Source organism: Hevea brasiliensis, chromosome 18 (genome assembly GCF_030052815.1).
Source record: "Hevea brasiliensis isolate MT/VB/25A 57/8 chromosome 18, ASM3005281v1, whole genome shotgun sequence".
Lineage (NCBI taxonomy): Eukaryota > Viridiplantae > Streptophyta > Magnoliopsida > Malpighiales > Euphorbiaceae > Hevea > Hevea brasiliensis.
The window spans coordinates 22,617,891-22,634,459 of record NC_079510.1 but is presented as its reverse complement, the minus strand read 5'-3'; positions in this window follow the sequence as shown (position 1 = coordinate 22,634,459).

Sequence of the window (16,569 nt, the reverse complement as noted above, 5' to 3'; positions counted from 1 at the left end):
TGATCATTTTACTATTGCTGGTCAAGTTGCACTTATATTGCAAAGTTTAGATCATTTTTAGGTAAAGTCAATTCGGCCAGTTTTTGTAACCCAACTTGTTCAAGCATTTTGACTTGGTTCTGGTCATTTATGGGCTTTGGTGTCTTCATAAGAGTTGTAGCTCTATGTCTAAGCTTTCCATGGTATAAATTTCAGGTCATTTGGACCTATTTCGAGTGAGTTATGGCCAAAATACTGACTGCTGTTCAAATTTTCAATTTTCAGGTTCGCAAAGTCACCAATCCGGATTTGGTCAATCTTCATGTCACTTTCTGGACAGAATTTGGGCAACACTTCTACATGAAAATTAGTCCATTACAAGTCTAATTTTACCTCCAATTGGTCTCATACCAATTGGGATCACACATTTTTATTTATGGCTCAATTTATCTACTGTTTTTAACACAACACAACCTGCACATGAAATAACACTTCCAATTGTCATTCCTCCTTCTCCCAAAACTACAATTCTGAATTCATGGCACTTCTATATCATTCATCACATCTCAATTTTTTTCCATTTGGGTAGTTTATACAAGTCCTCAAAGTACATTATATAGCCTCAAGTCAATAAGTCAAAACTAACCTAATATATACATGAAATAACTAACTAATACACATGAATTCCACTTAACAATTTGCCATATACTTCCACTAATGTATTACACCATAATACAATATTTATATTCATGAAATTAGCACTCTCCAATGAACCTCAAGGCTGCTAATTTCAAGCTCAATTGTCCAAGTCATCAAAAATTGTTCAAAACCCAAATTCACATTGTCAACCTCACATGTACTCTTACAATTAAATTCTACTACTTATAGCCACATAAATTGAGCATCTTTAATCAATAATTATATGCATAAATTAACCATTTTCATGCTTCTCAAGGCTGTCCCAATTCAATAATTATCCAAGGTCTTCAACAATTCTTTCAAAATCCTAATTCAATTACTCAATCTCAACATACACATGAAGATAATTTGCTAGGACCTCTAATTACCTTAATCAATATCATTTCCCATCAAATACATGTAAAGATAATTCAAACCTCTTTAGGTTCCATAGCTGCTGAATTCAATCACCATTAATTACTCATCCAATTCTTCCAATTTTTCAATAATTCAACTCATCTCAACCTTAGTACAAAGTTTAATTAAGTGAGGTAAGGAAAACTAGCACTAACCTTGTTTTGGAGGCTGATAAACCTTGATATTTTCTCTCCTTTTTGCTGCCTATGTGTTGCCCATGATGTGTAGACCAAGTTTAATGAAGACACTTGCAAGAAATCATGGCTTGATCATGTACCATTGGAGCTCTTGCATGGACGGCAATGGTGGACTTTAGGGAGAAAATGGAATTCGGCATTTGATGAAGATTTGAGGAAGAAGATGATGAATGGCTAGTTTTTGTCTTTAAGTGCTTTATATAGTCCTACTTAGTGCTCCACTAATTGTCCACTAAAGGTAGATTAAGAATATTATAATTAAGCTTTTAATTATTCCCATATTTTTCCATTTAATTTCTCTTAATCACATTTTATCTTTAATCTCATTTTTCATTCAATTTTTCAAAATGTACTACCACTTATTTTTCATAGACAATTAGGTCAAAAGCCAACTCTAGGTGTCAAATGACCAAAATGCCCCTCTTCGGGTTATATTTCAGATTTTTCGATATTACCGATTAACTTCTTGTACCGCCGATTTCTTTAATTTACATTTTTCATTTATACTAACTTATTAATTTTTTTCTTGAACATTTCTAATATCAATTACACCTTAGTAGACCTTTAATTATGTCCCAAAAATTATTTTCGAGGGTTCCTGTAGTCCTGGGGTCGGCTATTGCTTGTGTTGTAACTTCCCCGTGCGGTCACCCATCGTTGCGGTGCTGGCTCGTTTAACTTAGTTTCATTTTCTCTCTTTTATTTTTTCTTAATTTTTCTTGTATTTTCTTTTTTTATTTATTTCATCATTTCATGTCTCCTCACTAACATTTAAGTGTAGTTCCAAGCATCCTAGCTGTCCGGACAGACACCGGTCACCAGAACAGTAGAACGCACTACCGAATATAGGGGTGCTACAAATTATGCACCTAGCCAACTTCTAATGTCCATGGGCATGCCAATACATACTTTTAGCATGCATTAGAGGTTCATTTGCCATTAAAGATTGAGGTTTAGTATTTAATCACATTAAATCCTAATTAAAATAGGGATTGAAGTTCTCTAGCCTCTAAAGCGCAGAATTAACCCTTCTTATTCCCTTTTGGTAGTTTCCAAGAGCTCCAAGTGTAGCTCCTTTAGCTTGTTTACCACAAGCACCACCAAGACACCTTTGGTATCCACTACAACTCTCTTTGATTGCTTGCCAATCACTTGAATGATAGGCTTTTACACTTGGTGAGGTTATATAGATGTAAGACACTAGAAAATCTTTCTAGTATTCTTGATTCAAGAAGAAATCAAGGTTTCTCTCACTTGTCAATGGAAGAAACTTGGAAGAAGAGAGAGAGGGAGAGTTGTTGTCCAATAAGAAAAAGGAAGAAGATTAAATATTCTTCTTCTTTCTTCATTTATATACATAAGACAAAATGCTTAAATGCAATGGCACTTGTTTAGCTCATATTTAATCTTGCTTTACATTTGTCTTAATCTCATTAAGACAAGTGTCAAGCTATGATTAAATCTTCAATAATTCATCTTTCGTGATTGAAAGACAAGTGGCATAATTCTATAAGTGCCACGTGTTACCATCTCATGGTGCTACGTGTCACCTTGTGCAATTACCATTTTGTCCTTGTTTATAATTTTGAGTTCTCAACCCAAAATTATAATTTCTCCCTCAAATTAATTTATATCACATATAAATTAATTAATTAGTTAATTAATTAATCACCATTAATTAATTTCACCATTTAATTTATATTATACATCCAACAACCAAGTTTTAGTTTCAAGCCATGCTAGGGACTTTGCAATCTTATTGCAAACCAAACCTAATTAATTAATTAATTAAACTCTTAATTAATCAATTAAATCATAACTTACTTGGTGATTAACTTATGTAGGTGTGTGACTTACTAGGCTCATTATTAATTGGCAATGAGAAATGATATTAACTCTTAATATCATTGGAACTCTTTCTTACCGTAAATGATTTCCCTAAATCATTTTAGGCATCTCATAGACTATGGTTGACACTTAGCATAATATGCCATGGCCGCCCAATTAGTAATAAGGAATACCTTAAACATGAACCTTTTATTATATGTTAACACGCACTAAAATCTCTTCGTTATAAAATCTCAATTCTAGCTGGAGTCATGGTTAATGTCAAACTCCATTTGCTATGAATCTTATATTCTCTTTTAATTCCAGTTCTTGATTAATTAGACTTTCTTGTTAGAAACTCCTTTCTGGCTAAGTCTACCTGTCCTGGTCGAAAACTTGAATCATCAAGAATAATTAAATAAACATAGGATTTCATCCTTGTTTACTTAGGGTAACGGATCCGATCTTAACTAGCACTTATCTCCATATATAACTAGTAGGAGCCAACACATGCCTGTATATCCATACACAGTATGAATATGAAAGCAATATCAAACTCAAACTACCTAAATACAAGATAACTGTGTTATCTCAGGTCAAGAGATTATATGCACCGATATAATTTTTATGACAATGCATTGACAAGAGTAAACTCCATGTGCTTGTCATAAGTGTCACTGGTTCGACCTACTTATCAAATAAGTGCTTATCATATTTGTTATGTGGCATGAGCCTCACCACTCTAACTTATTATCATCTCATACTAATACTTTGGGAACTAACATGAATGACAATATTTCTGGATAAGTCATATCCTTTGCGAAGTATCCTCGATTGTGAACTAATTTATGATACTTTGTGCTAGAAAAACTGTCACTCATATTCTTAACAACTTAAAAATAGAATTTCTAACAAAATACCAATGGACTCTTTCCATTACATATAAATAGATTATGTAAACAGAAAAGAATAATTGCCTTTTATTAATAAAATATGTACAAGATACATACAAAATGATATGCTCTAGAGAATACTACTAACAATCTCCCACTAGCATTAGAGCTATTCCTTACAATATCTAAGACCCATCTTCTCAAGATGTCAGTCTAATTGATTTTGTGACATAGCTTTTGTGAATGGATCAGCTGGATTTTCGGCTGACGCTATTTTCTGCATGGCTAGATCGCCTCGCCCAATTATCTCTCTGATAATGTGATAGCGCATTTCTATGTGTTTAGATTTCTGGTGAAACCGGGGTTCCTTAGCCTGAATGACCGCTCCATTATTGTCATAGTAGAGAGGAACTGCTGACTCAATGGAAGGAATTACCCCAAATTTAGTCACGAACTTCTTTATCCAAATAGCCTCTTTTGCTGCATCTGATGCAGTAATGTACTTAGCCTCTGTAGTGGAGTCAGTAGTTGTAGTCTGTTTGGAACTTTTCTAACTAACTGCACCTCCATTACAAATGAACACAAAACCAGAGAAAGAATTTCTATCATCAATGTCTAATTGAAAATCAGAATCTGTATAACCATCCAATTGTAGGTCGCCACCTCTATAAATCAAGAATAAATCCTTAGTTCTTCTCAACTATTAAGTATATTCTTGATAGTTATCTAGTGTTTCAAACCTGGATTAGATTAAAACCTGCTAGTCAAACTAACAGCATATGCGAATCCTGCCTAGTACACAATATTGCATATATTAAACTTCTAATAGCCAAAACATATGGAATCCTAGCCTTTTTCTCTCTTTCTTCAGATGTCTTAGGAGACATGTCCTTAGAAAGATGGATACCATGCCTTACTGGTAACAATCCTCTCTTGGAATCAAGCATGTTAAACATTTTTAACACATTTTCCAAGTATAGACTTTAGAATAAACCAATTATTCTTTTCGCTCTATCTCTATATATGCGAATTCCAAGAATATAGGTTGCTTCCCTTAAGTCTTTTATGGAGAATGTATTTGACAACCATACCTTTACAGTTGTAAGCATACCTATATCATTGCCTATTAGTAATATGTTATCTACATATAAGAGAAGGAAAGTGATGGCGCTCCCACTAACCTTCTTATAAACACATGGCTCATCTTCATTTTTTAGAAAACCAAAAGATTTAATAGTTTCATCAAAACAGATGTTCCAACTCCTTGAAGCTTGTTTTAACCCATAAATGGATCGTTTTAGTTTGCATACTTTGGAATGATCCTAGGATTCAAAACTCCTAGGTTGTTCCATGAAAAAGTTTTTCTCAATATTCCCATTGAGAAAAGCTGTTTTGACATCCATCTGCCAAATTTCATAATCATGGTATGTAGTGATTGCTAATAGAATCCTAATGGACTTAAGCATGGCAACAGGTGAGAAAGTCTCCTCATAGTCGATTCCTTGCCTTTAGTGAAACCCTTTCGAAAATAGCCTTACTTTATAGGTCTCTATCTTTCTATCAAACTAATTTTCTTCTTGAAAACCCATTTATTACCTATAGGTACAATACCTTCAGGTGGGTCTACAAGATCCCAAACTTGGTTCTTATACATGGAATCCATTGCAGATTTCATAGCTTCGATCCATTTAAAAGAGTCTATATCTGATATAGCTTCTTCACAAGTTAAAGGATCATCTCCATGATCTATTTCTTCATGAGCAAACAACTCTTGCTCATCTTCATGAAGAAAACCATATCTCTCTGGTGGGTGAGATATTCTGGTTGACCTATGAGGAATTATTGTAGATGTGTTATCAATAGGCTTAGATTGACTTGATGAATTTATATCCATTTAATCTATTAGTTAGTCAGAATTCTCTGATTCCAACTCTATTTGCCTTTCTTTGCCACCTTCTTGAATAAACTATTGTTCAAGAAATATAGTATCTCTACTTGTCACAGCCTTTTATGATGTTGAAAAATAAAAATAATATCTAAAACTTTCTTTTGGATATCTAACAAATCGACCTTTTTCTAATTTGGTTTTCAATTTATCAGTTTTCAGATTTTTAATGTAAGCTTGATAACCCCAAATCTTAACATTCTTAAGACTTGGTTTTCTTCTATGCCATATCTCATAAGGTGTGGAAGAGACAGATTTTGATAGAATCCTATTCAGAATATGCAAAGCTGATTCTAATGCAAATCCCCAAAAGGAGATTGGCATATCTGTATAGCTCATCATGCTATGTACCATATCTAAAAGGGTACGATTTCTTCTTTCAGATACACCATTTAATTGTGGCATTCCTAGAGGAGTCAACTGGGAAATAATGCCATGTTCTTTCAAGTATTCATCAAATTCAGTACTTAAGTATTCACCTCCACGATCAAATCGAAAAGTTTTAATACTTTCTCCTGTTTAATTCTCTACTTCAAATTTAAATTCTTTGAACTTTTCAAAGGATTCATGTTTATATTTCATCAAATATAAATACCTATACCTTGATTTATCATCAGTAAAGGTAATAAAATAATGAAAATCGCCTCTAACCATTTCCTTAAATGGTCCATATACATCACTATGTATTAGTTCCAAAATATTTTCAGCTCTTAACCCTTGTCCAATAAAAGGTGATCTAGTCATTTTGCCTTGAAGGCAAGATTCACAAGTTGGAGTAAGTTCAGAACCCAATAAAGATAAAATTCTCATTTTCTCCAGCCTTGTAATCCTATCTTCTGCAATGTGACCTAATCTTAAGTGCCAAAGATGTTTTAGATAGGAGTTAATTTTCATTATGGCATTAAATTCATTTATATTGCTTGCATTGGAATTGTATTTATTATTATTATCCAAATAATAAAGTCCATCATACATATAACCTGAGTCAACAAATTTATTTCTAAAATAAATATTGCAAACATCATTTGTGAACTGAAATTTATAACCATTTCTAGTCAAACAAGATATAGAAATGATGTTTTTAAATGCATCAGGTACATACAAAACATGATCTAAATACAAAACATGTCTATACATATACAAAGATTTAGACCCTATAGCTAATGCTTCAACAGTTGAGCCATTGCCAATTCGGAGTCTAACATCTCGTGCCTACAAGTTGCTACTGCTTGCTAGTTCCTGCATATCAAAAGAAGTGTAAGAACTTGCACCAGTATCTAAAACCCAAGTTATAGATGAACTAAGAGCATCATCAAAAATCTAAATAACAAGATATAAACATACCTTCTGAAGGTTTATCTTTCTTGTCCTTCAGAGATGCTAGATACACTGGGCAGTTCATATTCCAGTACCCATCCTTTTAGTAGTGGAAACATTTTCTCTTGCCTTGCCCAGCTTCGATCTTATCCTTTTGTTTGGCTATTTTCTTGGAAGGTCTAGGAACTTGAGATTTCTTTTTCTTATTAGCCTTCTACTTCTTGGACTTTCTAGCTGAAGAAGAAGATATAACTAAAGCTACCTCTTTTCCTTTGTTGCCCGACATATTTTTCTGAGCAATAACCAGTATGTTAATCAAGCTAGCCAGAGTGCGTTCTTATTTAGTCATATGAAAATTTGTAACAAAATTCCCAAAAGACTCTGGTAGGGACTGAAGGATCAAATCCATTTGCAGTTAGAAATCCATGTGAAAATCAAGATGTTCTAGTTGTTCTATAAGCCGAATCATCTTGTGGACATGATCTCCTATATTCTGTCCCTCTAACATCCTCATTCGGAATAACTGTCTAGATATCTCATACCTAGCATTCCTACTATGTTCACCATACAACTCTTGTAGGTGAAGAAGGATCTCATTTGCACTTTGCATGTTTTCATGCTGCTTCTATAACTCATTAGTCATAGAAGCCAGCATATAGCACCTAGCTCTCATATCATGCTCTTTCCACTTGTCCAAAGTTTCTAATGAAGGAGCGGAAGTATGAAAATTATTAGATTAGAACATTGAATTCAAAACTTTTCTTCTAGGGTCTCATACATCATGCAAGATTCATTATTTACCTATTGATTTCAATGTTCAATAGGATGTTAAAACACTTTTAATATGTATTTGGATCTATATTTGCCATTTAAGATTTTAGAATTAACAAATTAATTCATTAGAATCCTAGATTAATTTAAGAACATGCGCACTAACCTTTTGATGCACTATAGATGTTTTTGGTACCTTTGGGAAGCACCTAGGACCCCAAATGTTGTCCCACTAGATTGTCCACACCAAGATCACCAATAGCAGCCCCTTGAACAGCTTCTAAAGACTTGCCAACCAATTAGAAAATAGAGATTTTCCTTTAGAGAGGTTGTAAATGTATACAGGACACTAGAAACGATTTCTAGCAATTTTAATTCAAGAGAATATGGACAATTCTCTTTGAATTGATGAGAGATGAAGAAGAAGAGAGGAAGAAGCCTTTAAGGGTGGCGGCACAAAATGAGCAAAATCAGAATGTTATGTTATTCTTTTATAACATCACATTATATAATTAGGTCATCACTTAAAACCCTTGCCACATGTCATCTTCTGATTGGCTCAGAATTTTAATTGACCTAATCACATTAAGCCAAGTGTCAAAGCTAGATTTAATCTTGACTTTGATCATCTTCCATGATTGGAAGACAAATGGCAAGCTAATATAGTGCCATGTGTCACCATCTCATGTTGCCACATGTCATCCTGTGAAATGACCAAATTACCTTTGTGTTGTAATTTTGAGTTCTCAACCCAAAATGATTATTTCTCCTCTTCTAATCAATTTATATCAAATATAAATTAATTAATTAATCTCTATTAATTAATTTCTTATAATTAAATTCATATTTAAACACTTTAAATATAAATTTAACTTATACTATACATCTAATAACCTAGATTTGGTTTCAAGCCATGCTAGGGACTTTGCAATCTGATTACAAATCAAACCTATTTAATTAATCTATTAAAGTCTTTAACTGATTAATTAAATCACATTTAACTTGGTGATTACTTGTGTATGTGCGTGACTCACTAGGCTCATCACTAATTGGCAATGAGATATGATATTAACTCTTAATATCATCAGAAATCTTTCTTACCATAACTGATTTCTCTAAATCATTTTATGTACCTTATAGATCATGGTTAACACCTAGCATAGCATGCCATGGCCACCCAATTAGTAATAAGGAATACCTTAAATGAACCTTTTATCATATGTTACCATGCACTAGAATCTCTCTGTTACAAAATTCCAATTCGAGCTGGAGTCATGGTTTATGTTAAACTCCATTTGCTATGAATATTATGTTCTCTTTTAATTCCAATTCTTGATTAAAAAGATTTTTCTCATTAGAAACTCTTTTCTGATTAAATCTATCTGTCCTAGCCAGGAACTTGAAACATCAAGAATAATTAAATAAACATTAGATTTTATCCCTATTTACTTAGGGTAACAGATTCCATCTTGATCAACACCTACCTCCATATATAACTATTAGGAGCCAACACATGCCCATATACTCATACACAGTACAAGTATGAAAGCAGTATCAAACTCAAACCACCTATATATAAGATAACTGTGCTATCTCAGATCTAAAGATTATATGCACTGATATAATTTATGACAATGCATTGACAAGAGTAAACTCCATGTGCTTGTCATAAATGTCACTGGTTCGGCCTACTTATCATGCATAAGTGCCTATCATGTTTGTTATATGGCATGAGACTCACCATTCCATCTTATTTACATCTCATATAAATAACTTGGGAACAAACATGATTACAATCTTTCTGGATAAGTCATGTCTTTACTGTGAAGTATCTTCGATTATGAACTAATTTATGATACTTTGTGCTAGAAATACTGTCACTCATATTCTTAACAACTTAGGAATAGAATTTCTAACAAAATATCAATGGACATTTTCTATTACACATAAATATATTATGTAAATGGAAAAGTGAAAATGCCTTTTTATTAATAAAACTTGTACAAGATACATATTAAATGATATGCTCTAAGGCATACTACTAACAATCTCCCACTAGCACTAGAGCCATTCATTACAATATCTTAGACCCATCTTCTCAAGATGTCGGTCTAACTGAGCTTGTGACATAGGCTTAGTGAATGGATCAGCTGGATTTTTCAGCTGATGCTATTTTCTGCATGGCTACATCGCCTTGCCCAACTATATCTCTAATAATGTGGCAACGCCTTTCTATGTGTTTGGATTTCTGATGAGACCGGGGTTTCTTATCCAAACATCTTCTTTTGCAGCATCTGATGCAGCAATATACTCAGCCTCTGTAGTAGAATCAGCAATCGTACTCTGTTTGAAACTCTTCCAACTAACTACTCCTCCATTACAAATGAACATAAACCCAGAGGTAGACTTTCTATCATCGATATCTGATTAGAAATTAGAATCAGTATAACCATCCAATTGCAAGTCACCACCTCTATATATCAAGAATAAATCTTTAGTTCTTCTTAAGTATTTAAGGATATTCTTGACAGCTATCCAATGTTCAAAACCTAGATTGGATTGAAACCTAATAGCATGTGCTATATCCGGCCTAGTACACATCATTGCATACATCAAACTTCCAATAGCTGAAGCATATAGAATCCTAGCCATTTTATCTCTTTCTTCAAGTGTCTTTGGAGACATCTCTTTAGAAAGATAGATACCATGTCTCACTAGAAACAATCATTTCTTGGAATCAAGCATGTTAAACGTCTTTAACACCTTTTCCATTTATAGACTTTGGGATAAACCAATTATTCTTTTCACTCTATCTCCATATATGCGAATGCCAAGAATATAGGTTGCCTCCCCTTAGTCTTTCATGGAGAATGTATTTAACAACCATACCTTTACAGTTGTCAACATGCCTATGTCATTACCCATTAACAAAATGTCATCCACATATAAGACAAGGAAAGTGACAGCACTATCACTAACCTTCTTATATGCACATGGCTCATCCTCATTTTTTTATAAAACCAAATGACTTAATGGCTTCATCAAAATGGATGTTCTAACTCCTCGAAGCTTGTTTTAACCCATAATGGATCGCTTTAGCTTGCACACTTTGGAACCATCTTGGGATTCAAAAACCCCTAGGTTGTTCCACGAAAATATTTTCTTCAATGTATCCGTTGAGAAGAGTTGTTTTGACATCCATCTGCCAAATCTCATAATCATAGTATGTAGCTATTGCTAATAGAATTCTAATTGATTTAAGCATGGCAACAGGTGAGAAAGTCTCCTCATAGTCGATTCCTTGCCTTTGGCAAAACCCTTTCGCTACTAGCCTTGCTTTATAGGTCTTTACCTTTCCATCGGAACCAATTTTCTTCTTGAAAATCCATTTGTTCCCCATAAGTATAATACTTTCAGGTGGGTCAATAAGATCCCAAACTTGATTCTTATACATGGAATCATCTCGGATTTCATAGCATCAATCCATTTTAAAGAGTCTATATCTGATATAACTTCTTCATAGGTAAGTGGATCATCTCCATGATCTACTTCTTCATGAGTAAACAACTCTTGTTCTTCTTCATAAAGAAAACCATATCTCACTGGTGGGTGAGATATCCTGGTTGATCTGTAAGGAATTACAGTAGATGTTTCATCAACAGGTGTAGGTTGACTAGATGGATCTATATCCATCTGATCTGTTGGTTAGTCAGAATTCTCCAATTCTAACTTTATTTGCCTTTTTTTGCCTCCTTCTTGAACAAACTATTGTTCAAGAAATGTGACATCTCTACTTACCACAACCTTTTGTGATGTAGGCAAATAAAAATAATACCCAAAACTCTCTTTTGGATATCCAACAAATTGACCCTTTTCTGATCTGGTTTCCAATTTATCAGTGTTCAGCTTTTTGATATAAGCTGGACAACCCCAAATCTTAACATGTTTAAGACTTGGTTTTCTTCCATGCCATATCTCATAAGGTGTGGAAGATACAGATTTTGATGGAATCCTATTTAGAATATGCAAAGCTGATTCTAATGCAAATCCCCAAAAGGAGATTGGCATATTAGTATAGCTCATCATGCTACGTACCATATCCAATAGGGTACGATTTCTCCTTTCAGATGCACCATTTAGCTGTGGTGTTCCTGGAGGAGTCAGCTGGGAAACAATGCCATGCTCTTTCAAGTATTCATCAAATTCAGTACTTAAGTATTCACCTCTACGATCTGATTGAAGAGTTTTAATACTTTTTCCTGTTTGATTTTCTACTTCAGATTTAAATTCTTTGAACTTTTCAATGGATTCATGTTTGTATTTCATAAAATACAAATATCCAAACCTTGATTTATCATCAGTAAAGGTAATAAAGTAATGAAAACCATCTCTAGCCATTTCTTTAAATGGGCCACATACATCACTACGTATTAGATCCAAAATATTTTCAGCTCTTAGTCCTTGTCCAACAAAGGGTGATCTAGTCATTTTGCCTTGATGGCAGGATTCACAAGTTGGAGTTGGTCCAGAACCCAATGAGGATAAAATTCTCATTTTCTCCAGTTTTGCAATCCTATCTTCTGCAACATGACTAAATCTTAAGTGCCAAATATATTTTGAACTTGAGTTGATTTTCACCATGGCATTGTATTCTTTTAGATTGCTTGTATTAGATTTGTATTTAGCATTATTATCTAAATAATAAAGTCCATCATGCATATAATCCGAACCAACATATTTATTTCCAAAATAAATATTGCAAACATCATTTATGAACTGAAATTTATAACCATCTCTAGTCAAACTAGATATAGAAATGATGTTCTTAAAAACATCAGGTACATGCAAAACCTTATTTAAATACAAAACATATCCACACATGTATAAAGATTTAGATCCTATGGCTAAAGCTTCAATAGTTGAGCTACTGCCAACCCGGAGTCTAATATCTCGTTGCTGTAAGCTGCTACTACTTGCTATACTTTGGGCAGTTCCTTTTCCAGTGCCCATCCTTCTGGTAGTGGAAACACTTTCCCTTGCCTTTGTCAGCTTTAGTCTTTGTTTTTTGTTTAGCTATCTTCTTGGAAGGACCGGGAATTTGAGGTTTCTTTTTCTTATTGCCCTTCTTCTTGTTGGACTTTCCAGCAGAAGATGTAATCAAAGCTACCTCTTTTCCTTTATTGCCTGGCATATTCTTTTGGGCAATAACCAGCATGTTAAGTAAACCAGCCAAGGTGTATTCCTGCTTAGTCATATAGAAATTTGTTACAAAATTCCCAAATGACTCAGGTAGGGATTGAAGGATCAAATCCGTTTGTAGTTGGAAATCCATGTGAAAGTCAAGATGTTCCAGCTGCTCAATTAGCCAAATCATCTTGTGGACACGATCCCCAACATTCTGTCCCTCAGACATCCTCATGCAGAATAGTTATCTAGATATCTCATACCTAGCATTCCTGCTGTGCTCACCATACAACTCTTGCAGGTGAAGGAGGATCTCACTTGCATATTGCATATTTTCATGTTGCTTCTGTAACTCATTACTCATAGAAGCAAGCATGTAACACTTAGCTCTCATATCATGCTCCTTCCACTTGTCCAAAGTTTCATGTTCCTCTTGAGTGGCCTCTGGAGGTAAGGGACCAGGAACTTTTGAGTCTAGAACATATCCTATATGTTCAAGGTTTAGGACAAGTTTCAAATTTCTTAGCCAATCAGAAAGATTAGGTCCTGTCAACCTATTGTGATCAAGTATGCTCGCAAGGATATTGGATGGTGGTGGTTGTTGTGTGTTCATTATTACAGAAAATAAAATGCAAAAAATAACTAGATTAATTAGTAAATGTATCATGTATTTATCCAAAATCATTACGATCTTTTAATCAAATTGGTCCTCCCACTAACTTAGCGAATCCTACACTTCCAAAGTAGAAAACGAAAATCCTAGTTAGATGGATTTCTAGTGGATGATTGAATTCTTATAGTCTTATTGATCATCCTCAAGCACATCCATTATTGGAATTATAATAAACTATAAGTGAGCAACTCCTTGCCCATCACAACTCATGTGAGCTCCAATCCTTTACCTAGCCCCCAATGCTTAAAATCTCAGGCACATCCATTATTGACTTATCTTGCATTAGTTAAGTTGATCCCATTGAGCCAGTAAACATGCAAATAATTTTAATGTCCTTAGGCACATCCATTATTAGGCACCAAACCATTTACATATTTACAACATCTCATGCTTAACAATTATTCTTAAGAAAATCTCTTAAATTAATTACACCATATGCAAGAATTTAAAATTTCTTAAAATAATTGCCTCAATGGAGGGCCCATGATATAATTACTTTAATTATACCATTTCCAACTTAATCATTTGTTTGGAAGATTTAGTGGTCAGCTTAATTACTATTATGGTCTCACTTTTCACATTATCCAATTAGCATGTATATATCATATACTTGCATACATTCCCATACATCTCATGCATTCATGGATAAATATATAAATATGGTATGATCATGGACTTTCTAAGGGATTCAATTCTGAGCCACCAAGAATTGAATCAGGGCATTCCTAGGTACATTTCATTCATTCATATTACAAGAGTTGCTGAAGGAGTACATAATCAACACTTGATCTTGAATTTCTTTCACTAGTGCCACCAATGCTCTTGACCTCCTTGATCTTCTTGCAATCCATTACATTGTATTCTTTGGTATACCAAGGCAAATTTACAAGAATTAAATAAATGAAATTACAACCCAAAACTATTACAACCTTTATAATACATGCCAATAAAATAAATTAATTAATTTACAACCCAAAGAAATATAAAAGAAATAAATCCAATCACATTGGTCTTTTATTGTCTATGATCATTCATCATGCATATCACTATTTAACAATTAAATAAAACATATATACTAAAATTAAATTGAATATCTCATATTCAACTTAAAAATCTAGATTTGAATCTCATTAAAAAAAATTTAAAAATTCAGATTTGAATCACATTCAAACAAATTTAAAAATTCATATTTGAATCACATTCAAACAAATTTAATTGTGTGATTATAATTCTAACTAAATAATTTAATTAGACATAGACATAATTATGGGCATCAAACATACAATAATTGCACAATTGAAGTCCATACCATGTGCACCATTGAGGTGCTCTTGAATCCGCCACCAATGGTGACTCCACTGTAACGCTCTCACTTTACATAGTCTGTACATTCTGCTACTCTAATGACCTAATGTCTGTCCGGACAAGTCAAGATGTCTGGGACTACACTTCAGTGATACTAAATAGGCATAAAATGATGAAATAAATAAAAAGAAAATACAAGAAAATTAAGGAAAAATAAAAGAGAGAAAATGAAACTAAGTTAAACGAGCCAGCACCGTAGCGATGGGTGACCGCATGGGAAAGTTACGGTGCAGGCAATAGCCGACCCCAGGACTGCGGGGATGTCACATCCTACCCCTCTGTAAGGCATAATATGATCCCGTAGTATACCTAATGAATTACCAACTTCATTTACTGATAACCCATTAAATACACTGCAAGGGATTTTAAAACTTTTCTTACTTCTTTTTATAGTGGTGAGCACTATTGGCAGGTGTTAAAATTTTTTTTTAACTGAAGTGAAACCAAATAACACATTTGAAGTATTAACAATTTCTGTAAAAATTTTGACAGAGTGCCATCTGTATTTTGAATAAAACAGTTCTTCAAAAATTGTAAAAATCACTTCCAATATTTTTCTCAATCCCAAACTCCAATAACAATTCAGCATAATAATTTTCTCAACATTTATCAACTCAGTTCAGCAATCAATTTTCCAGGGTTTCTAAAAACTGAGATAAGATAAATACATCACAATATTTTCACAAGCCAAAATAAGTTATAATTTTAGTTTACAACTGCTCAAGACTAAGTACAATATATAAATACAGTGCACATACATTACAACAAAAACTACACAATATGGTATACTCGATATACCCGACAAAATCTCAAAATGTAGTACAAGCAGCCTACTCTGCTGCTCTGTCCGTCTGTCTACCTGCGACAGCAATGAAAAAGCTATCGCTGAGTAAAATTTACTCAGTGGTGCACAATAACAATTTAAAATGCGGTATGTAAAACTTTTATTGACAATTTACAATCCAAACAATTCACAATTTTTTTTAAAGCTCATATAACACAAATTCGATCAAACAATTGAATAATACAGTTTTGCCAATCAATAACACAATTTAGGTCATGACACAAACTTTTCCGAACATGTTGTGTTGTACACCACGACAAGGCACACTCATCCCAATAATCGAAATCAATGAGGGAGGAAGCTAGCTAGATAATGAGTACTCATCCACACTCACCTCAGACTGACAAGTCAAAGAGGGAGGATATAATCACACTCACCCCATAAATGGAGGAGGAAAATAATCACACTCACCTCATAAATGAAGGAGGAAAATAGTCACACTCACCCCATAAATGGAGGAGGAAAATAGTCACATTATC